The following is a 23,886-nucleotide window of genomic DNA, read 5'->3' as shown; positions in this document are numbered from 1 at the left end:
AAGTATGTGGCAAAAGCGTTGCTAAAAAAAGTAGCACCACTGCTAATGTAGCATCATTTAGGACCTGATCTGGTAACTAATCATTTAGATTATCTATACCAGTGACGCTCAGCAGCAGCAGAGCGTCCTTGCGGATTTCTCAGTTTAACCATTTTTTTTTCCTGTTTCTACAATTGGATATTGTGCTTTGGAAAGGCCAATGCATGGTCAAGTGAGTGTGCTGGACTAGTGTAGTTTGTGTGGACTTTGCCTACACAAGGCTACTACTTTTTACAACAAGCTACCGAGCTGCTAAACTTTTGCTACTAACACTGCTAACGTGTTACCCTCGGGTGGCTCGTCTCTAAGCCAGTGTCCGAGTGGTAATCAACATGGGAACCAAGAAGAACAAGGAGGACATCGACGAAATTAGAAAGTCGCTTGACTTTCTGACGGAGGAGATGTCTGTTGTGAGTAAACAGCAGAAAACGATCATGGAGCTGGTTGCGGAAGTGAAGACGCTGCGGATCCAGAACGCCGAGAAGGACAAACGACTCGACTTTTTGGAGAGCAGGGTCCAAGCTTTGGAGCAATACAGCAGGATAAATGATGTGATTGTATCGGGTCTCCACATAAAATCCCGGTCATACGCGCTGGCGGTGACCGCAGGTAACAACGCGGGGGCGAGCGGTGTCGCCGACGGTGAGTTGGATATCTCAACGGAGCAACAAGTGGCTACCTTTCTACAGTCCAAAGGAATCACACTGGACTGTAACACCATCGAGGCTTGCCATACCCTGCCCAGGAGAAACAACCACAGCAATGACAAACCAGCTGTCATCATAAGGTTTTCAAACCGAAAGCACAAGACCGCACTACTGAGCCAGGGGAGAAAGTTAAAGGGCTCAAACATCTTTCTGAACGAGCACTTAACGAAGCACAACGCAGACATTGCAAAAAAGGCACGCTACCTCAGGAAGCAGGGGAAAATACAGAATACTTGGACCACAAGTTGCAAGATCTTTGTGAAGTTGAACAGAATGAATGCAAAAGTGGTACTCATCAGAAGCATGGAGGAGTTAGACAAGTACCAGTAGGGAAGAGCCAAAGGGACTGGCATTCTGGTCTAACTGAACTAAGGTAACAACACATCATGTCACACAACAATATGACTTTCGCTACAATGGGTGACGACAGTCATCTAAATCAGCGGATAATGGACTATGAACAATTTACTGAATTTAACACATTGGATCACTATGAGCACAACACACTGGACTTGGAACTGGACATTGACCCAGATATACATTTATTTTCCAACATTAATAACTCTTGTAAATACTACACTACTGAACAGTATAATCACAACATCAAAGCAGATGGGAAGTTATCTATTATTCACATTAACGGTAGAAGTCTATATACAAACTTTAAATCCATTAATAACTATTTGTACTCATTCTCACAACCATTCAATATCATAGCAATATCTGAAACTTGGTTCAACAAGTTGTGTATACATGGCGCCCGATTCAAGTATTGATACTTTTAAAGACTGGATGGGAGGCATGTTCTCAGGAATAGGTAATAAAAATATATTTATATGTGGAGATACTAACATAGATATATTGAAACATAGCAATCATAAAAGCACAGAGGATTTTATAAATACAATACACAGTATGTGCCTACTTCCTTCAATCACTAGATTACATCTCATAGTGCCACTCTCATAGACAACATATTTACCAATGTAATTGATAACAAAATAAGTGGGTTATTAGTCTGCGATATTACCGACCACCTGCCGGTATTTACGGTAATTGATTATGTTTATAAGAATAGGACAGGTAAACAAAAAATATTCAAGCGAATAAAGACAGACAAATCAATTCATATGTTAATACAGGATCTAGTATCACTGAACTGGGATATGATTTATAATGAAAAAGATGTGGACAGTGCTTATAATATATTTTTGGAAATATTTAAGTCAAAGTATGATAAACATTGTCCAATCAAAGAATGCAACAAAACAAGAGCTTATGATAACTGTCCATGGTTAACGAAAGGTTTGCAAAATGCTTGTAAAAAGAAAAATGCATTATACAGGAATTTTATTAGACAGAGAACCAAAGAAGCTGAGGATAAATATAAAAAATATAAAAATAAGTTAATCAGTATTATAAGGATAAGTAAGAAAGAATACTACAAGAATAAACTAGAGCGTAATAAAGATAATATAAAAGGGATATGGAACATATTAAACAGTATAATAAGAGATGGTGTCAAACAAAACAGCTTACCTAAATATTTCAAAGAAGATGATATAGAAAATTACAATATGGAGGAGGTGGCAGATCGCTTCAATCACTTTTTTGTTAAAGTAGGCCCTGATCGAGAGAGGAAAATTAGGGATCGAGGGGTGGAAGGAGAGCATATGGGGGATCTGGTGAAGAGAAATCCTTGCTCAATGTTCCTTGAGAGAGTCGAAGAGAAGGAAATATTGGACATAGTAAAAAACTGTAAAAACAAACAATCAACAGATTTTAATGATATTGACATGTCATTGGTCAAACTGGTCATTGAGGGGATTTCTAAGCCACTTACTCACATATGCAATGTATCGTTTCAAACCGGTTCATTTCCAAATCAAATGAAAATAGCAAAGGTCATTCCACTGTATAAAAATGGGAGCAAACACCTCTTCACAAACTACAGACCTGTCTCACTACTGCCTCAATTTTCAAAAATATTGGAGAAACTATTTAATAGCAGATTAGATTCATTCCTGGAAAAATATAATGTACTCTCAGAGAGTCAATATGGTTTTAGAACTAAAAGATCAACTTCTCAGGCATTGATGGAATCCATTGAAAGAATCACAGACGCAATTGATAATCATCAATATGCAATTGGCATCTTCATTGACCTCAGAAAAGCTTTTGACATTATCAATCACAATATATTAATTAATAAACTGGGAAAAATTGGCATAAGAGGTATGGCAATAGACTGGATAAAAAGCTATTTGGACAGACGGAAACAGTTTGTGAAGCTGGGAAACCATAGCTCAAATTGCTTGGACATTGCTTGTGGAGTCCCCCAGGGGTCAGTATTGGGACCAAAACTTTTTATACTGTACATAAATAATATTTGCCAAGTATCCAAGTTGCTGTCTATGGTACTTTTCGCAGATGACACTAATGTATTTTGCTCTGGTGATGATCTAGATACATTACAAAAGAACATAAATGAAGAGTTTTATAAACTGAAATTATGGTTTGACTGGAACAAATTATCTTTGAATGTGAGCAAGACCAAGTTTATGTTCTTTGGCAGGTTCAGGTTAAACACACAGTTGAAGATAGAAATTGATGGGGTGGCTATTGAGCAAGTGCACAAAATCAAATTCCTTGGTTTAACAATTGACGACAAGCTCAGCTGGAAAGCACATATTACACATGTAATATACAAAGTAGCAAGAAGTATAGCAGTCATAAACAAAGCAAAGCAGGTTCTGGATCATAAGTCACTCCACACTCTCTACTGTTCTTTAGTCTTGTCATACTTAAACTACTGTACTGAAGTCTGGGGTAACAATTACAAAAGTTTGTTACAGTCACTAATCATTTTACAAAAAAGAGCAGTAAGGACCATTCACAAGGTCGGCTATCTGGAACACACCAATGCACTATTTCTACAGTCTAAATTATTAAAATTCACCGACATTGTCTCATATCAAACATCAATAACTATGTACAGGGCTAGGAACAATTTGTTACCACTGAACATTCAAAACATGTTTAGTGAACATGAGGGGGGGCATAGTTTGAGGAGAGAACTCAATTTTAAAATTCAGATGAGAAATTCCACCATGAAAAGTTTTCGCATTTCCATCACAGGTGTCAAGTTGTGGAACAATCTGAGCGAAGTACATAAGCAAAGTCCAAGCATCAATATTGTTAAAAGAATGTACAAAAATATATTGTTCACAGGATATAGTGAACTGCACTAAGAGTCAGTAGGTTTGTATGTGTATGTATATGTATACTATGTATACACGCTGTTGTGTCACATTCATAGTTACTTGTTAAATGTGTGTTGTAGATATATATATATATATGTATATGTACATACTTATATATGTATATGTATTTATATGACATAACATTTTTATATACTATTATTATTATTATTATTAAACATACAGTAAGTAATAAGAGGGGTGGGAGTACATAAGTTTTTACTTCTTCTCACTCCTTTTCGGATATGTTTACATTGTTTATTTTAATTTCTTGTTTCTTTTGCTTTTTATTATTACTATTATTATTATTATTGTTTTTGTTATTCATTCTTGAAAGGCTCTTTTGTTGTTTTTTTCAAAATGTGTTGTTTTTGTTTTGTCTACATATTCGAAATAAACATGAATGAAATGAAATGAAATGAAAATTTGAAAGGTCACCTGCTAGAGAATGAAGAGTGCTTGAAACCCCGCATGTCAACATCTCCGTTCGGTGCCACACCACCAACATGCCCAAGCAACCATTTCCAGATCAACACCGTATGAAAAAAATAGTCTAAAACAGATAGAGATAACGTCCGCAGGAACCTACCACATAGCGAAGGACATACACTATTTGATGTCCTATTATGCAGCTCATTTTTATTTGACAGTTATTGAAATATCTTGTGTGACATCATACACAAAAGTGCACTTTATTTGTTTTAAAACATTGTATTGGCGTTCTGTACAAAAAGTGCACTTTAATTTAGTGTTGTTTTGATATGTCATCTTAGTGACATCATGCACAAAAGTGCACTAATAGCTTGTTTTGAAATGTCTCTGACAATCTTGCACTTTCTGTTTTGAAATGACATGAATCTCTGTGCCACTGCTTAATAACTGTTTAATAAATACAGTTTTGGTCAATTGACTTAGTTGTGATTTCCCTCTCTGCATGAAAGTTTAAAATGAGCATATATTAATGAAGTATGAACAAGAATGTTTTAATGTCGACACATAGAATCATCATACTGATGTGATTATATGCATCAAGTGTTCATTCAAGGCTAAGGCAAAATATCGAGATATATATCGTGTATCGTCACATGGCCTAGAAATATCGAGATATTAATAAAAGGCCATATCGCCCAGCCCTAGTTGCAATAAATGATTACAATTTTTGTCTACTGATGTTTGTTGCAGTTGTTGCCACGCGCTGTTTACGAGTACACGTGTTTTTGTCGTCTTTATATACAGTCGTGGTCAAAAGTTTACATACACTTGTAAAGAACATAATGTCATGGCTGTCTTGAGTTTACAATAATTTCTACAACTCTTATTTTTTTGTGATAGAGTGATTGGAGCACATACTTGTTGGTCACAAAAAACATTCATAAAGTTTGGTTCTTTTATGAATTTATTATGAGTCTACTGAAAATGTGACCAAATCTGCTGGGTCAAAAGTATACATACAGCAATGTTAATATTTGCTTACATGTCCCTTGGCAAGTTTCACTGCAATAAGGTGCTTTTGGTAGCCATCCACAAGCTTCTGGTTGAATTTGTGACCACTCCTCTTGACAAAATTGGTGCAGTTCAGGTAAAATTGTTGGTTTTCTGACATGGACTTGTTTCTTCAGCATTGTCCACACGTTTAAGTCAGGACTTTGGGAAGGCCATTCTAAAACCTTAATTCTAGCCTGATTTAGCCATTCCTTTACCACTTTTGACGTGTGTTTGAGGTCATTGTCCTGTTGGAATGCCCAACTGCGCCCAAGACCCAACCTCCGGGCTGATGATTTTAGGTTGTCCTGAAGAATTTGGAGGTAATCCTCATTTTTCAATTTGGAGGTAATCCTCATTTTTCATTGTCCCATTTAAAAGCACCAGTTCCATTGACAGCAAAACAGGCCCAGAGCACAATACTACCACCACCATGCTTGACGGTAGGGACGGTGTTCATGGGATTAAAGGCCTCACCTTTTCTCCTCCAAACATATTGCTGGGTATTGCGGCCAAACAGCTAAATTTTTGTTTCATCTGACCACAGAACTTTCCTCCAGGAGGTCTTATCTTTGTCCATGTGATGTCACGGAGTGATAACGGCAAACTCATGCATTCTTGTACTGATCGTTTGGAATGGAGTGTGAGCTGAATGCTTTTCTCGTCGTCGTTCTGTAAAATCTTGCACTCTTTTTGACTACCTCTCGACGAACTCTGAAGAAACGTTTATCCTTTTCGCGATTTGAATGATTCGTACAGCCGAAAACAACGCGAACGTGAGGCATTTTTTCGTCGAGAAAGGCTAAATAGCACCTAGTACCCATTGAGAAGAGAGCTGGCTTGACCACCACGCGTATTTAATGGGCGGAACGATAGCCGGACGTGACGCCAGTAAAATCCAAAGCAATATGTTGTGAAGTCTGCGAGTCGAGCATGCGCTGTTGTTCATTACGTAAACATGACAAGTAAACACAAGCAGGAAACGCGTCTTTGACAGCTGGATATGATTTCTATGCTAATCATGTGAGGTGACAACATGAGAAGATGAGTACAACTACAATCACTGACAATTACAAACTAACAGTGCAGCATTAGAAGGACATTTCAGCAGCAAGTGGTATGGATCGAGTATATAATGTCGAAAAGTTTTGCTTGAGCAAATGATGACAAAAAGAAAGTCCAACTTAATCATAAAACTGCACTTCGACGATAATTCCCAGGAAGGGAAAAAAAATCAAAGCGCAAAAGGAAGGAAAAGATCACTTTGGCACCAAGTCTTCCAGCACACAGTTGACAGGTTCAAGAAAAAATGGCTGAAAACAAGACCCCCCCCATACCCCCCTCGCTTTGCTTTGAGGGATTTAAAAGGAAAAGTAAATAATCGCTCCAGGCGGACTAACTATCGATGCAAACTCCTCCCTTGTCATCAACAATACTCTGCCAGGCCAGATCATCATGGCCCCCGCGCTTTTTGGACTGTCGTCAGCACTCCATCCTTGTGGACGCCAGCCAGCATCAGCCCCACCGCCAGATCAATAGACACCGGCGGCGAGCTTTGCCCCCCCCCCCTCCCCTCCTTTTTAGTTTCGACTACAACACTAGGAAGACGGCTGCGTTGTGCCGCTGCTGCATAGTGATTAGCCATTAACACGGCGCAAGTGTGGGAATGCATCTAATCTGTGTCCGCATTGAAAGACAAAACTTCACCCATGCACACGAAAGAAGAAAAAAAAGGGCTATTTTAACTCAGAACTAAAACTAAATGTCCACTGTAGTTGACATTCTCAAATCATGCAACCTCTGGATGTATATACCTTCCATCCATCCATTTTCTACCGCTTGTCTCTTTCGGGTTCGCGGGGTTGCTGGAACCTATGTCAGCTGCATTCGGGCGGAAGGCGGGGTACACTCTGGACAAGTCGCCACCTCATCGCTTGCAAAATGGAATTTAATAAAATGCTCGGGTAGAAATGTAGAAAAGCGTAGAAATATCTGAATTATTTTTCATGGGGTTGTTTTTTATTTTTTTAAACGACACTGCCGTCACACGCGATGTCACCTGAGACCACAATGCACCACACCTCAGGTCAGTGAGTACCAACGGATGAAAGACCCCAAATTGACTTTTTTAACTGTATCGTATTTTCCAGACCATAGGGCGCACCGGATTATAAAGCGCACTGCCGATGAATGGTCTGTTTCGATCTTTTTTTCATATATAAGGTGCACCGGATTATAGGGCGTTATAAAAAAAAGAGTCATATTTATGTTATTTTTTTCTAAATGGAAACACTTCCTTGTGGTCTACATAACATGTAATGGTGGTTATTTGGTCAAAATGTTGCATAGATTATGTTTTATAGATCATCTTCAAGCCGCTTTCTGACAGCCGTTTTGTGGGCGGTCTTATTTACGTGGCTCACCTTCGGTAGCGTCTTCTCCCCGTCATCTTTGTTGTAGCGGTGTAGCGTGCAAGGAAGGGAGTGGAAGAAGTGTCAAAAGATGGAGCTAACTGTTTTAATGACATTCAGACTTTACTTAAATCAATAAGGGAGCAGCATCTCCTCATCGGAAACAACCACACCAGAAATGTGTCCCGCGAAAAACCGTCCGACCGGAACTCTGATAACTAAAGTTCCTTGGGTGAATAATGTAAACTCACTACACCGGTATGTTTTAGCGCTTTCATGGTGAGTATACTGACAGATATAAGTAAGAACTTTACACTACTTTATATTAGAAATGGCAACAGGGGAGAATGAATGTCACATAAGAAGATAGAGAAAAAAAAGAAGCTTATCGACTACAAAGGCGGACGTGTGCAATTTTTCATGACTTATGCAGATCCCAAATACAGATCAGCAGGTACCAGAAGGTAAGAAAAGTTGCTTTTGCATAATATTGCGAAACAAAACACCAGATAATATGTCTTACCTTATACACACACCCTAATAATACTCGTATGTTGAAGCACATCAAGCGGTGCGGCTTCATAGCTTACCAAAGTCGTACTAAAACATTTTGATAGATTTTTGAGCGCCGTGTGTAATGTTCTATATTTTCAATGGAACATATAAAATGTTGGTGTTTACTTGAGTCATATTGCAGTCTACACGTATCTCTTATCTTTGACTGCCATCTACTGGTCACACTTATCATTTCACCATGTACCAAATAAAATAGCTTCGAGGTCGGTAAGCAATACCCGAAATATTCCGTACATTAGGCGCACCAGGTTATAAGGCGCATTGTCGACTGTTGAGGGATATGTGGAGCTGGGGCCTTTTTATGAGCAGTAAATAAGAAATTCCAGGTAATGAACCAAAATTGTTTTGTGCTTCGCTACATATCTTAAAATGAATCGTGGCGCTCTGCCATTGTCCTTCAATCTGCTGCAGATGTGTGAACTGTAAGTTTTATCACTTTGTTTTATTTAGGATTTTTTTATATGCTAACCCAGCATGATGTCGCTATTTACTATAGGATTGTTAGCAATGTAGCTCACATTGCTATGCTAGTGCTGTTAACACTTGTTAGGATGTCATTTAGCACGTTGGACAAGTGTTAATGTAAAAAAAAAAAAAGTGGATGAAGTGCACAATAGGGCTGCACAATTCATCGATTAAATCAATTAGAAAAATGCTGGATTTATACTCTGTTGCTTAACGAGTGCCACTAATAAAAGTTGAGAAAATCCAGACCACATTGAGAGCCCCGAACTTTAAATACACAGCCACTGCAATAAAGTGCACATGAGCGATATTCCATCCATCCAACTTCTTCTGCTTATCCAAGGTCGGGTTGCGGGGGCAGCAGCCTAAGCAGAGAAGCCCAGACTTCCCTCTCCCCAGCCACATGAGCGATAGTGTGTTTTTTTAATTGTATGTATTTATATTTTTGGGCATATGTTAAGATGATGTACAATTATTAGAAAAAAAGAAGGAAGGTTATGGCAAGCTGAAATATTGTTCATTTAAACTAGTTTCCCTAAAATACGCATTGAGGCACGCTCCTTCAGTCAGCATGGCAGTGCTGTCATTTTAGCTCCTGTGCTAACTGCTACTTTGTGTGCTTTTTTATGTGCTGTTTAGACTTTTTAAAGCATTTTTCAAATGTTGCGTGTCCAAAGACAGCAATGGACAAGTGATGTGCTGTTTGTATCCACACATCACATCCACACTGAAATAACCGACCCCCCTCCAAAAAAAAAAAAAAGGTATATTTCTAATCTGTTAAAGTTAGGGGGTTTGAGATTTCAAACTGTGAGTGCACCACAGAGCTACTGACAGCGTGTGTGCGTGTCAGCAGGGCGGCTGAAAATGAGGACAGTTCAGCTAGTTGTTGTCTTGACTTAGTTGTTAAAGAGAAAGTTGATACATCACTCCTTTTTGTTTGTTTGGTGTACAGTACCGTATAGCATTTTGTTTTGTGTTGAAAGTGTACAAACTTTTACTAAAATACCGACTTTTGCTAAGGCTGGAAACCATTATTACATTGTTTCTTATTTAGAAATTTGCTTCAATATACAAAGTTTTCTATATACACGAACCATGTTCCAGAACCAATCAAGTTCGTAAATTGATGTTCCACTGCAATTGCAGCCAGAGCACCCTGGGCGGCTAATTATTAAATACATACTCACAGGTGTCAAACTCAAGGCCCTATCTGGCCCACCACTTCATTTTATCTGGCCTGGAAGACCTAGAAATGTGTGTCAATAAGGTATATCATAATTTTTGCTAAATAGGTTTAAATTTTAACAGAAACAAATTGTACCGCTTGCAACTGCAGTTTTTAACTCAATATTATTTGACGCAAAAAGCTATGACAAGCATGTCTTTGTTATTGAAACCCTTTTTGAAATTGATTCCGCAATAGCTGAACCTTAATATCGGCTTGTCACCTTGACTTATGATTGCAAAGCAATTTCCCCATCAGTTTGAGTATGATAATATTCAAATGAAACAGCAATTGTGTAATAATATCATGTGGCGGTTATACATTTTTATAGTTCCAGTTACAAGTGGCCCATTGAGGGTAACTGCAATGTGGCCCTCAATGAAAATGAGTGTGACAGCACGACAAACACACATTGGGCCACACAAAGAGCAACTCCCTGTAAGCAAGCGGAAGTGTTAAAAATTTTATTTTTACATGACTCAAGGCCTACACCACGGGTGTCAAATGTAAGGCCCGAGGGCCGGATCAGGCCTGCTAACAGGTTTTATCCGGCCCGCGGGATGAGTTTGCCAAGTATAAAAACTAACCTGAAATTTTTGAAAGAAAAGAAACATCTGTTCTAAATGTGTCCACTGGATGTCGCAATAGTATTTCTTTGTATCTTTGTAGAGCAGACCTGGGCATTCTGCGGCCCGCGGGCCACATCCGGCCCTTTGTGCATCCCTGTCCGGCCCGCGTGAGGCCAATCATAAATTACAAAATACATTTTAAAAAGTCTTTATGTCGAGTGTGCAATACAACGGTGCTGCTTTTGTTTTGAAAAGCGTTATTTGTATTACTTCCGTGTGGACGTATGCGCATACGTGAGTGAATGTGAACAGCTGCAATCACAAATTACAAAATAAAGTTGAAAAAACATCTATGTCGTGCGCGCAATACAACTGTGCTGCTTTTATTTTGAAAAGTGTTATCTATGGGTAGGGTTGGGTATAGAGTATCGAGTATCGATTGGAACCGGGACTAACTTTCCGATTCTCCCGGAATCGTTCAAAAGTTTAAATTTCGATTCCTAGTTTCGATACCCAGTCCGCCGACCGGAAAAAAAGAATAAGTCCGCCAACCGGAAGAAGAAGCCGCTAAACACCAACGAAGAAGCGCCCACCGCCCAAAGTGTTAGCATAGCCAAGCCTATGTAGCCGAGCGAGTCAGTCAAGCATGAATAGCGGGCGTCGGCGGTCGAAGTGTGGCTTTATTTTACTAAAAAAAATGAAATATCAGCGAAATGTAACACGTGCGACAGGACTGTTTCGTGCTTAGGAGGGTGCACGTCGAACATGATGAAGCACCTCCGAGTACAAATAAATGCGTGTCCCGTCCTCCTGTGCCTCTTCCTCTGGCTTCGACGCCCAGCCTGGCACCTCGGTGACTGCATTGCAGTCCGAATCCGGTAAGTAAAACAATATATATGCAATAAATAATGTGTTTTGCGCCAACGTCGAGGCAGCTAACAAATTAGCCCGCATATTTTTTCATAGACAATTTACAACCTGCTAGCCAGGCTCCGCGATGTGCTCAGCGTACTCCGTTCACCGTAGCGGCAATGGGGAAGATGTCGGTGCCACAGACGGAAGAGTGCCACAGAAAGGTCACTGCACACATAGTCAAAAGACTGCATCCCTTTTCAGAGGTGGAATCTCCAACATTTAGGTTAGTTAAGCAATAACGTTAGAGCTAAGCTAATTGATACTGGGCTAAACAGTAACAGCAACATTACATGTTTGTTTATGTTTGCAGGGATATGGTGAAACCTCTCAACCCAAAATACATACCACCTTCCAGGGACTACCTGTCAAACACATTGATCCCGGCATGGTACAAGAAGAATCTGAATCGAGAATCGTCAGGAATCGGAATCGAAACAAAGAATCGGAATCGGAATTGTTCGAATTCAAACGATACCCAACCCTATTTATGGGCGTATGTCCGTGTGTAACGTGTGAGTGAAGGTGCACAGCGACAAGTGATGCACGGTTTACACCAGAGACGCTAAAAAGAGAAAAGTTGACGACGAATGGCGTGTTTTCAACAAGACATGGACTGCCAAGCAACGTTCCCTCTAAGGTGCGCGCCTGTGCAATTGCGCACTGGTCAAGCGTCCTCTGCGCACAGCAAATATATGCCGCGCACCAAATCAAATCCCATCTGAATTCTAAACAAAATAAACACATTTATTCTGTGTAATTTTGCAATGCAACTTTGAGTGACAGTGACAACAAGCGGCCCTAACGGGGTTCGTCAACACCGTTCAATTGAACACCGTTCAATTATTGTAACGTCTATCGAGATGCTTCGAGGCCAGGAATTATATCGATCACTTTATTGAGCAAAACTGTTTATATTCGGCTTTAACCACACCAAAAACATGAGTAAAACACTTCTATCTCGAAAAACTAGTCATTTTCTGCCGTACAAACCAGGCCAAGACCAACTTGTCATCTGTCACCAACACGCATACCACTGGTGCGTTCATGGCCACACAAAAGTTGGACAACTCAAACACCACACAAAGTTACACTATGACTCCTCAGTCATACCTGTGCTTATTTTACTGTCATTTATAATTAATGTTAATTTATTTATATTAATCATGAAATGCTGTTACTAGAGAAAGTTACAGTAATGCACACTTCATCCTATGCTTACATTTCATTGTGCAACATGAGGATGTTTAAGGGGAACTAAATGTGATCTCTGAAAGGGGTACAAATGATTTCCAAAGCAGTGCTTTTGGTATAAAGTTAAGTTAGGTTAAATGAATGTATTATTGTTATTATTATTATTATTATTAATAATTATTATTATTTATCTTACGGTATATATCAAAAATAATATTGAGCAAAATTGAATTGAAATATTGTCGATGTGGCCCTCCAGCAGTGCTCGGGTTGCTCAATCGGCCCCCGGTAAAAATTAATTGCCCACCCCTGTTGTAGATTATGCTACATATGTACAAAATAAACCACATGATGTTAGTACATTAGTGGAGGAAAATGATCAAACTACATAAATAACACTGTAATTTGATTTTGATATCATTTTTTATCTTGATAGACTGATAATTAACACCAATGAGTTGACTAATGAACATTACCACATAATTTATTCAGAAAATATAAATAACGACAAATAAAGTATATATACTATTAACCGCAACAGATAATTGTAAAAGAAAACAAAAAACAACAACAACATAATGATTTACACAATTTCAGACTGTGCTTCTTCTATTTTTAAAAAAAAACAAAACAATCTGAAGTTGCCTTTATTTTTAAGTTATCGTGCCGCGATTTTACCAGTCCGGCCCACTTGGGAGTAGATTTTTCTCCATGTGGCCCCCGATCTAAAATGAGTTTGACACCCGTGATAGCTCAGGCTTACTATAGCAGCTGGTAGAAGTATAATTAACAAATGTGTTCAAATGTGTTTCTGAAGGCAACCTCCAGCAGGCCCCATGTAGATTGCGTTTAAAACCAATGATTTATACTCTATTTCTAAATGTCTTTTATACCTGTGACCATTTCTATTGTTTATGCAGGAAAAGTCATGTTGAGCCCAATATGAAACTCAATGGTGTGTGGATGACACATAGACATTGCAGCCTTGTGGCAGATCCACACCCTCACTTCAGGGAAAACACCAAGAACACCTGCAAGCCAAAGCTTTGCATTGCACGCCTCTTCTGTGCACCCCAACCTGAGCAGCCAGGGTTCAATGCCATAGAGTGAGACCTTGGTGTGTGCAATCAAAGCATGATGATGCTGTCCATCACCCTCCTGTCAAAGTGCTGACATGCAGCCGGGCCGTGCATGTACCCACATCATGCCTAATCACACCCACCCCCTCCCCTACCTGCACCTCATCAGCAGGATGCATTGCACGCCCTTGACAAACTGCCAGTGCAATCCCTCTGCTGCAAAAAAAGACTATTTATCACAACAAGCATGGCAGGGGTGTCCTCTCTGCATATCCTTGTGTCACCTCTCTAACTTTAAAACATGGCAACTTTTTTGCAAGATGATTACTTTCTGCAAACAATAAGTGCACGCACAAAACGCTCCTCCGTGCAGGTTGGAGTGCGTGCAACAAACACTCTCACCCCATAAAAATAACTGCAATGACTTACCTAAATGAGAACCAGACCACCGTCACAGCCACCGGCGTCTCCGCGTTTGGCCGTCCGCCCTTGGTGCACCTTTCCTCGGGCTTAGTTAACCGCGCGTCCGGTCGCTTCCACAGTTGCACCGAGGGGAGCGAGCGTTTGCCGGTGGCGTGCAAGAGGGCTGCTGCGTCCGCAGGAGGATGGGACAAAGGTGGAAGCAGCCTCCTTCGAGGGGAGGAGGTGGGAGGATTCTGGGGGGGAGAGCGGCGAACCACTGCGGCGACTGAGGGAGCGACAGCACCGGAAAGGAGGCAGACAGCCGCTCTGCCCTCTCGCTCCGCCGCGCTCTCTTTTAGGGGCGCGCACGCAGTACGCACGCCCTTTCCCGTCATGTGGCGGGGAGCGCCCTCTGCTGGCTTTATGGGATATGACAGGTTGGGTGTTTCCTCCTGACCACGTGAGATGTCGTGATTTTTTTTTCCAGAGTGGGAAACATGGTTTTTAATGCATTTTAAAGCAGGGGTCTACAACACATTTTAGATCGGGGGCCAAGTGGAGAAAAATCCACTCCCAAGTGGGTAACATCACGGCACGATAACTTAAAAATAAAGACAACTTCAGATCGTTTTCTTTGTTTAAAAATCAAACATACACATTCTGAAAATGTTCAAATCATAATGTTGTTGCGTTTTTTTACACTTACTTGGTGTGGTTAATAGTATTCTATCTTTATTTGTCCTTATTTATACTTTCTGAATAAATTATGTGATCATGTTCATCAGTCAACTCATTGGTGTTCATTTTCAATCTAATTATCAAAATCAAATGTTATTCATGTAGTTTGCTCATTTTCCTCGACTGGTGCACTGACATCATGTGGTTTATTTTGTATACACTATATTGCCAAAAGTATTTGGCCACCCATCCAAATGATAGGAATCAGGTGTCCTAATCACTTGGCCCGGCCACAGGTGTATAAAATCAAGCACATAGGCATGGAGATTGTTTCTGCAAACATTTGTGAAATAATGGGCCGCTCTCAGTGATGTCCAGTGTGGAACTGTCATAGGATGCCACCTGTGCAACAAATCCAGTCGTGAAATGTCCTCACTCCTAAATATTCTAAACTCAACTGTCGGCTTTATTATGAGAAAATGGAAGAGTTTGGGAACAACAGCAACTCAGCCACGAAGTGGTAGAACACGTAAACTGAGAGGGGTCAGCAGATGCTGAAGCGCATAGTGCAAAGACTTTCTGAACAGTCAGTTGCTACAGAGCTCCAAATTTCATGTGACCTTCCAATTAGCCCACGTACAGTATGCAGAGAGCTTCATGGAATGGGTTTCCATGGCCGAGCAGCTGCATCTAAGCCATACATCACCAATGTAAAGCGTCGGTTGCAGTGGTGTGAAGCACGTCGCCACTGGACTCTAGAGCAGTGGAGACGCCTTCTCTGGAGTGATGAATCACGCTTTTCCATCTGGCAATCTGATGGACGACTCTAGGTTTGGAGGTTGCCAGGAGAAATTTGATATTGTGCACACACAAAAAAATAATTTTACAATTTCCAAGTGGCATTTTAACCTTTATTCAATGTTGAAACAATATCAAAACTCATGTGTGAACCCAATGTTATGTTATTGTTATGTTATTTTCATTTATTGTGCGCCCCCCAACCAACTGTTACATCAGCCTGGGGCGCAGCCCGAGTGGAGAAACAAAAAAAACAGAAACAGAGACTGAGACACACAAAGGAATCTAAACTAAACATTTAAGACTCACAATGAACACATAAATCAAAAGTCATCTGCGGTAAAGAGGTGAGTTTTAAGTTGTGCTCTAAAAGAATCCAGAGGGAGCTTATTCCATAGCCTAGGTGCCATCGCTGAGAAAGCACGGTCTCTCTTTGTCACTAGGTTTGACCGTGGGACCTTCAGGGTCATCTGGTTGTCCGATCTAAGGCAACAACCAAGCCTGGAGCTGGTGGGTTGGTCCAGGAGATCTTTAATGTAAGCTGGGGCGAGACCATTGAGCGCTTTGAAGACATATGTGACGATCTTATAAATAAATGATAAATGGGTTATACTTGAGTAGCGCTTTTCTACCTTCAAAGTACTCAAAGCGCTTTGACAGTATTTCCACATTCACCCATTCACACACACATTCACACACTGATGGCGGGAGCTGCCATGCAAGGCGCTAACCAGCACCCATCAGGAGCAAGGGTGAAGTGTCTTGCCCAAGGACACAACGGACGTGACTAGGATGGTAGAAGGTGGGGATTGAACCCCAGTAACCAGCAACCCTCCGATTGCTGGTTACTCTACCAACTTCGCCACGCCGCCCCATCTTCAATTTCACTCTGCGCTTCACTGGGAGCCAGTGAACGGAGGAGAGGATGGGAGAAATGTGTTCCCTCATTTTTGCGCCTGTCACCAGCCTGGCAGCTGCATTTTGTACTAGCTGCATTCTATGGGTGGTCTTGTCGGTGACCCCAGCATAAAGGGCATTGCAATAGTCCAGTCTAGAGAAGATGAGCATCAACACGACCCTCCGTAGGTCACTGGGGGAGAGGAAAGACTTGATCTTGGCTATTGTGCGTAGTTGGAAAAAACAGGATTTCACCACAGATTTCCCTTGCTTGTCAAACTTGAGGTCTGGGTCGAATATGACCCCAAGGTTTTTGACATGGGTTTTTCAAGAGTGGCCAAACTTCCCAAATTCTTTCTGATCTGGTTGACCGAGGTGGAGGAGGTAAACAACAGAATTGATGGTTCTGAATAGAATTCTGGAGTTTGGAGCATTGGCAATGAGACTGGCAAAGAACTTGTCTCTCTCAGCTTTAACCACCTTGTGGTAGCTCTTCTGTCTGTCCCTCAGTATCTCAAGACCATCTTTCTTCCACCTCCGCTCCGCCTGTCTCCATGCTCTCCTCTCTGCTCTGGTGGTCTTGTTGAGCCAAGCCGTGGTCTTGGGTTTGGGCTTTTTCAGCTTGAGAGGGGCAATAGAGTCCATAACAGAAAGGCAGGTGGAGTTGAACACGGACGTAAGCTCCTCTGGGTCTGATGACAGCATCTCACCTGCCCTGGTGTTTTGGGCGGCAGCAAAAGCAGAGTAAAACTTAGCAGGTGTCTGGGCGTTGATAAACCGTGAGAGGCGTGCAGGACATTGGGTGTTAGTGGAGGGAGGACACAGAGAGGTTTCAAACACCACAGCATAATGGCCACAGTCAGTGGGCTGGCTTTGTTTCCATATTGCTGACAGGGAGATTGAAAGAGAGGACTAGATCTAGGGTGTGACCTTTTTTATGGGTAGGGATGGAAACGTGTTGGGTGAGACCAAAAGAGTCTATCAGGTACATAAATTCACATTCAAAGCCTCGTGTGGGATTATCAACGTGGATGTTGAAATCTCCCAAGATCAGCACTCTATCATGGCTGGGGATGACTTTACTGAGGAGGTCTGAGAATTGAGTTGTAAAATTCTTGCTCTCCTTGAAAAACTTGCTGTCCGTTGGGCGGTAGATGGTCAGAACCAGGAGGGTGTCAGACAAGCCCACTTTCACCAGTAGAGCTTCAAAACTGGAGTGTGTGAGGCAGTTTAACACAGAGCAGCTGTAGTTGTCCTTGTACATGAAGGCCACGCCCCCTCCAGTCTTTCCGTGTCTCCGGTTGCCGTGGTAACTCCAGCCAGGTGGGCACAGTTCATTGAGAGAGGAATAATCCCCTGGGATTTGCCATGATTCCGGGATTGCGAAGAATTCCAGTTGTTGTTTGGAAATAAACTCACACAGGACGGATGTTTCTCCTTCACCGATCTGGCATTGAGCAGACCGACTTTCACGGCGACTTCACTCGCCGACGAGGTAGGTGTTATTGCCGGTAAACACTGAGCTCGGGGCTGGGTGGGAGACGAGAGATGGGTCGTCATTTGAGAAAGTTTGTTTTTCACCGCTCTGCCCGAGCGATGTCCTCGGCGTCTACCTACGCCTCTCTGGTGAGTCCGTCGGTTTATAAAATTGACGTTACTCCTGGGTCAGAAGGGAATAACAAAGTCGTTTGGCGATAGTTTTTTCGGCGGTGTTTGTTGCTGCTCGCAGCAAACAAGGTTTTCCTCCATTGAAGCACGGATGTCAAAAAGCGCTCTCCGATCATATCTGTAAATGATCCGGTTTGATCGCAAGATACTTTGGTACAACAATACAAATGGATAAACAAGAAACGCCATGAATTGGGGTGAGTGGCTGGCTGCAATCGGGCATAGCGCCGCCATCTGTCAAATGTTGCATTTGTTGTTGATTTTTGCAAAGCGGATCAACCTTGATATCGTGATGTCGGTTCATTGTCATGAGTTTTGATGGTGTTTCAATGTTTTACATAGATTAAAGGACAGCTGCACTTTTTTGGTAATTTTGCCTATGGTTCACAATCATTATGAAAGAATTGACGAGGGATGTATTTTTTAATGCATTCTAAATATTAAATAAATGCAATCAAAAGTCTGATTACAATTGAGCCTATGAGGGCCTCTCTATTCTGCCTATAAAAACTTTTGAAAACATCCAAACACCTTCATTAAGGTTGTATATACATGATGTAAGTATATGTGTAATGTAGGGCTACATTTATTATAACATTTAGTTTTTGCGTATTTTGATCATTTTAAGCATACGCGGCGCATTCATTTTAAAAACGCATCACAACGTTAGCTTCTTTTTTTTCTTCATCACTGAATATTTCTCACTGCAGACTTCTTGAGAGCCAACAAACATAATAAAACACCACGTACTGTACAAGGTCTGCTGTCATTAGGATGCCGACAGCTACGATGTTCAAAAATTCCAGTTTAGATGAAGAATGACTCATAATCCACGCGAAGAAAGGGGGGGGGGTGTAAAACAAAGTGTCTTTTTGTGCCATTCTCAACATTCCCAGGTCTAAATTGGCTGTCAAATGTACCAACATGTGGGAATATGTCCTTGTCCTACTACTATCCAGGTGAGAGGCATGATTTATGATCTACAATAAAGTTTGACGAGCAAGGAAACGAGGAAGCAGCTTACCAATCGATGGTGTTGTTGTGCTTGTACCGTGAAAGCAAGACAACTTGAAGTATCGTTGACACACAAAAACGTGTGCGTCGTTTATTCATCAAGAACCAGCAAGAATGAACGCTTACATCACACACACTCAAAAATGGCGGGAACAACAAACCCCCACCTTTGTGAAAATCTCCTGACGACCACTTAAAGGGGCCGCGCCGAATTACTCGCTCTTAACTGCATATATAAATGCTAAACAAGAACAAAATTGTCATGTGCACAATCGAACAGTACAGTGAATGATGATGACAAAGTTAAGTAACAGGTGTGGTGAATTATGTCCTTAAATCAGCCACTACAGTGTCAACATTGGCATGCAAGCTTATGATCCCAGCGCAGCGATAAATAGTTTGTCTGTGTTAGCTCTTCTAATAATATCACTAATATTTGGTTAATATTCAAGTCATGAAATGTAAATGGAGTATTGTTGCCGTTTTTCTGATGTTTCTTTATTGGGTTTTATGGGTGGAATAGAGGACTTCCCATTGGCGCCGCTGTAAGCGGAATTTAATTTACGAGATAGAATGCTTTTTTTTTTAAAAAGTATTTCATAATGATTGTGAACGATAACAAAATTCCCCCCAAAAAGTGCAGTTCCCCTTTAATGTTGATGGTTCAACAATGAAACATGGGTGAACTAATGTTGATGGTCTAAGATTGAAACAACATTCAAAATCATGTTTGAGTCTACGTTGAATTTGGTGTTGATTTTGCAAAGCGGATCAACGTTGATATTGTGATGTTGTTTCACTGTCTTACGTTGCAACATGGGTGAACTAATTTTGACAGTCCAACATTGATACAACATTACAATATCAACACTGATCTGTTTTGCAAAATCAACACCAAATTCAATATTAACACGAGTTTGGATTTTGTTTCACTGTCTTACGTTGCAACATTACGTTGACTTCTCCAGTGCTTTCGATACCATACGGCCCGGGCTACTGGGTGTGAAGTTAGAGACGATGCAGGTGGAGGCACCCTTGGTGTACTGGGTTGTTGATTACCTGACTAACAGACCACAGTACGTGCGACTGCAGGACTGTGTGTCTGACAGAGTGGTCAGCAACACCGAGGCCCCGCAGGGCACAGTCCTCTCCCCCTTCCTCTTCACCATCTACACCACCGATTTCCACTATCAGTCAGAGTCCTGCCACCTTCAGAAGTTTTCTGATGACTCTGCGATAGTGGGGTGTATTGAAGATGGTGATGAGGAGGAATACAGGGCACTGGTGGAGGACTTTGTCACATGGTGTGGAAAGAACCACCTCCAGTTCAATGTGACGAAGACCAAGGAGCTGGTTGTGGACCTGGGAAGGAGGAGAAGTACTCCGGCGACCCCTGTTTCCATCAGGGGGGTCGATGTGGACATGGTTGAGGATTATAAATACCTGGGTGTACACATGGACAACAAGCTGAATGGGTCAAAACATGCTGAGGCACTCTACAAGAAGGGACAGAGCCGCCTCTACTTCCTCAGGAGGCTAGGATCCTTCAACGTCTGTACAAAGATGTTGAAGATGTTCTACGAGTCGGTGGTGGCGGGCGCCTTCTTGTACGCTGTGGCCTGCTGGGGCAGCGGGCTGAGAGCGAGGGACGCAAACAGACGGGACAAGCTGGTAAGGAAGGCCAGTAATGTGGTGGGAGTGGAGCTAGAATCTCTGACGATGGTGTCAGAGAGGAGAAGTCAAGCAAAACTCCTAGCCGTTATGAACAACACCTCCCACCCACTACACTCGGACCTTGCGGGGAGAATGAGCACGTTCAGTGGAAGGCTCAGACTCCCAAAATGCAACACGGAACGACACAGGAGGTCCTTCATACCGACAGCCATCAGACTGTATAATGCATATGTTCCTTTTTGACTGTACTTAAATGTATAATAGACTGTATTTATATTATTCACATGTGAATGATCTGTATAATAGACTGTATTTATATTATTTAGATGTAAAAATACCTAAGTGTTTATTGTCTATTGTGAACGAACTGTGGTGCTGAATTTACCCAAGGGATCAATAAAGTACTTTCTATTCTATTCTATTCTATTCTATCATGGGTAGACTAATGTTGACGGTTCAACATTGAAACAACATCACAAATTTCATGTTGATCCAGTTTGCAAAATCAACACCAAATTTCAACATTGATTTATTGTTATATTCTCAATGTTTCCACTTGAAATATTGTCAATGTTGAAACAACAACTGGCATGTTTTCAGCTATATTTTAATATTGAAAGTTAAAGGAATGCAGCTTTATTTTTTTTATTTTTTTATTTTTTTATTTTACAAAAAAGTGCCCAAAAATGTACATGAAGTGGCTAAAATATGAATTTAGAAATGGTGTTACCTGTCATTGTTCACTTTGATATGATAAACAAGCAAAGTTTCATTTGCTTCATTCAGAGTGTAAAGTAGACATTAGCTGATACACAGATAACACAAATCATAATATTACATCATCATTATTATTATGATTATATTGGGAGGTTAAGTCTCCCCCTGTCTTTAAAAACTAGTGACGCCTCTGTTTCTAACTTCATTCAAGGGTTCTTGAAAGCACCACAGTTATGTGCAATGAGATGCAAAAGTGAAACGTGTACATAACTTTCTCCTATACTACAGATTGATTTATTATATGTTTACCTTTGCTCTATTACCTCATCCTTATGTCTGGGGTGTACCCTTCCCCCGCCCGATTACAGCTGGAATAGGCTCCACCACCTCCCTCAACCCCAAAAGGGACTAACGGTAGAAAATGGATGGACGTTCCAAAATGTTGGTGCTGTGTGTGAATGCTTAAAGGTGATCTTTGATGGCATTATGACGTTTGTGTTAAGTGTTCACAGTTAGGTTTGTTGTTTTCCAAATAGAATAAATCATTTTGCATGTTTAAGAAGGGTTGTAGGTAGCCTTAGACATTTTTAACTTGATCCAAGCAACATTATTGATGAGCATGCAAAGACAGGAGACGGTGTGCAGGTAAAATCTAATTATTATACAAAACTAGTGCAGCCAGGGAGTGCACACAAAAACCAAAAATAGTGCAACAGGGAAGTGCACAAAAAGGAAACCTTGAGGCATCGTAAGGACAGAGACTGCCAGCCCTGTCCTCGAAGCATCCTGATTGGTAACCAGGAACAGGTGTGTCCTGATTGCTAATCAGGGACAAGTCAGAAAGCCAGCACCCAGACAGGAGAAATAGTGGCAAAAAGAGGCAAACAGGAAAATGAAAAAAAAAAATTAAAGCACTGGAAAGGAAATAAAACAAAATACCAGAAACTAATAATAATTGTTACAAAAGATGAAATCCTGGCTATAAATATTAATTGTGTACTCGCATGTGTGACGTCTTTGTATAACTTACATATTTAAATATAAATATGACATCCAGTAATCTATTTTCATATGTGGTGAATTCCAAATAATAAATAAATGTCTGACAGTGACAGTGATAGCAGGAACATAAAACATTAAAATGTTATATGATTTTCGATATTAATATTGTAAAAAAAAATATAGCAGTTGAGTATAATATAGTTGTAATTTAGTACACCCAGTATTCCAATTGTGGTGAACATATGAAATGTCCATTTCCATCCATTTTCCTACCGCTTGTCCCTCTCGGGGTCGCGGGCTGGAGCCTATCCCAGCTGCACTTGGGCAGAAGTGTCAAATAATGTTTCAAAAAAATATCTGTTCGTGATCAGTGATATAAAAAAAACCATCAAATATTAAAATGTACTACTGTAAAAATATTTTAAAGTAAATTATTATGTCTGTAAATTAATTCCTTCCCATCAGCAGAAAATGTCACCAGCTCCTTCTATGGCATGTGAAGAAGGGTGTATGTAAGTTTGCAGAATAACCACTAGAGGGAACCAGACGGCTGGGATTCAACTTCACCTCCTGCTGTTGTAATTTGAGGGCATTTGAGGTGACAACAAACCACACTTTGTCAAAATAAACAAACTATACTAACTATGCTATGCTTTTTATTTGTGGCGGCCCTCTATAAATACATTTGGACCACTACAATTAAAGCAGGTGCTTGCTGCTATGCCCTTGCTTATAATAATCACATTATAATGGGACTGTCTGTAAATGTAGCTCGTTGTTACAACATTGTAAAGTAAAAAAAAATTAAAAAAAATAAAATGCATATATATATATATATATATATATATATATATATATATATATATATATATATATATATATATATATATATATATATATATATATATATATATATATATATATATATATATATATATATATATTTTTTTTTTTTTTTAATTTTATTTTTATTTATTTTTTTTTTACAGCAGTTTTTGGGACGCTCACAATGTTTGATTGTATAATAATAATAATAATAACAATAATAATAATATTAAATGTATGATAATAATAATAACATTAAAAATGTTATTAATAAGAATCATAACAATAA

The 23,886-nt window shown here is 40.4% G+C and overlaps 1 protein-coding gene across 5 annotated transcripts in view; it reads right to left on the bottom strand.

Annotated features, from left to right (window-relative positions):
• ctnnd2a (catenin (cadherin-associated protein), delta 2a) overlaps nt 1-14,501 on the bottom strand; it is a 726,237-nt gene extending 711,736 nt beyond the window's left edge. For all 5 annotated transcript variants that reach the window (XM_062021144.1, XM_062021148.1, XM_062021145.1 and 2 more), the window contains exon 1: nt 14,352-14,501. The gene's annotated coding sequence lies outside the window, so the exon portion shown is untranslated. The remainder of the gene's footprint in view (nt 1-14,351) is intronic.
• Nucleotides 14,502-23,886: the final 9,385 nt, after the last annotated feature.

The sequence above is a fragment of the Entelurus aequoreus genome, linkage group LG15 (genome assembly GCF_033978785.1).
Source record: "Entelurus aequoreus isolate RoL-2023_Sb linkage group LG15, RoL_Eaeq_v1.1, whole genome shotgun sequence".
In the NCBI taxonomy this organism is placed as follows: Eukaryota; Metazoa; Chordata; class Actinopteri; order Syngnathiformes; family Syngnathidae; genus Entelurus; species Entelurus aequoreus.
Note: the sequence above shows the minus strand (reverse complement) of the source record. Positions and strands in the feature narration are given on the sequence as shown.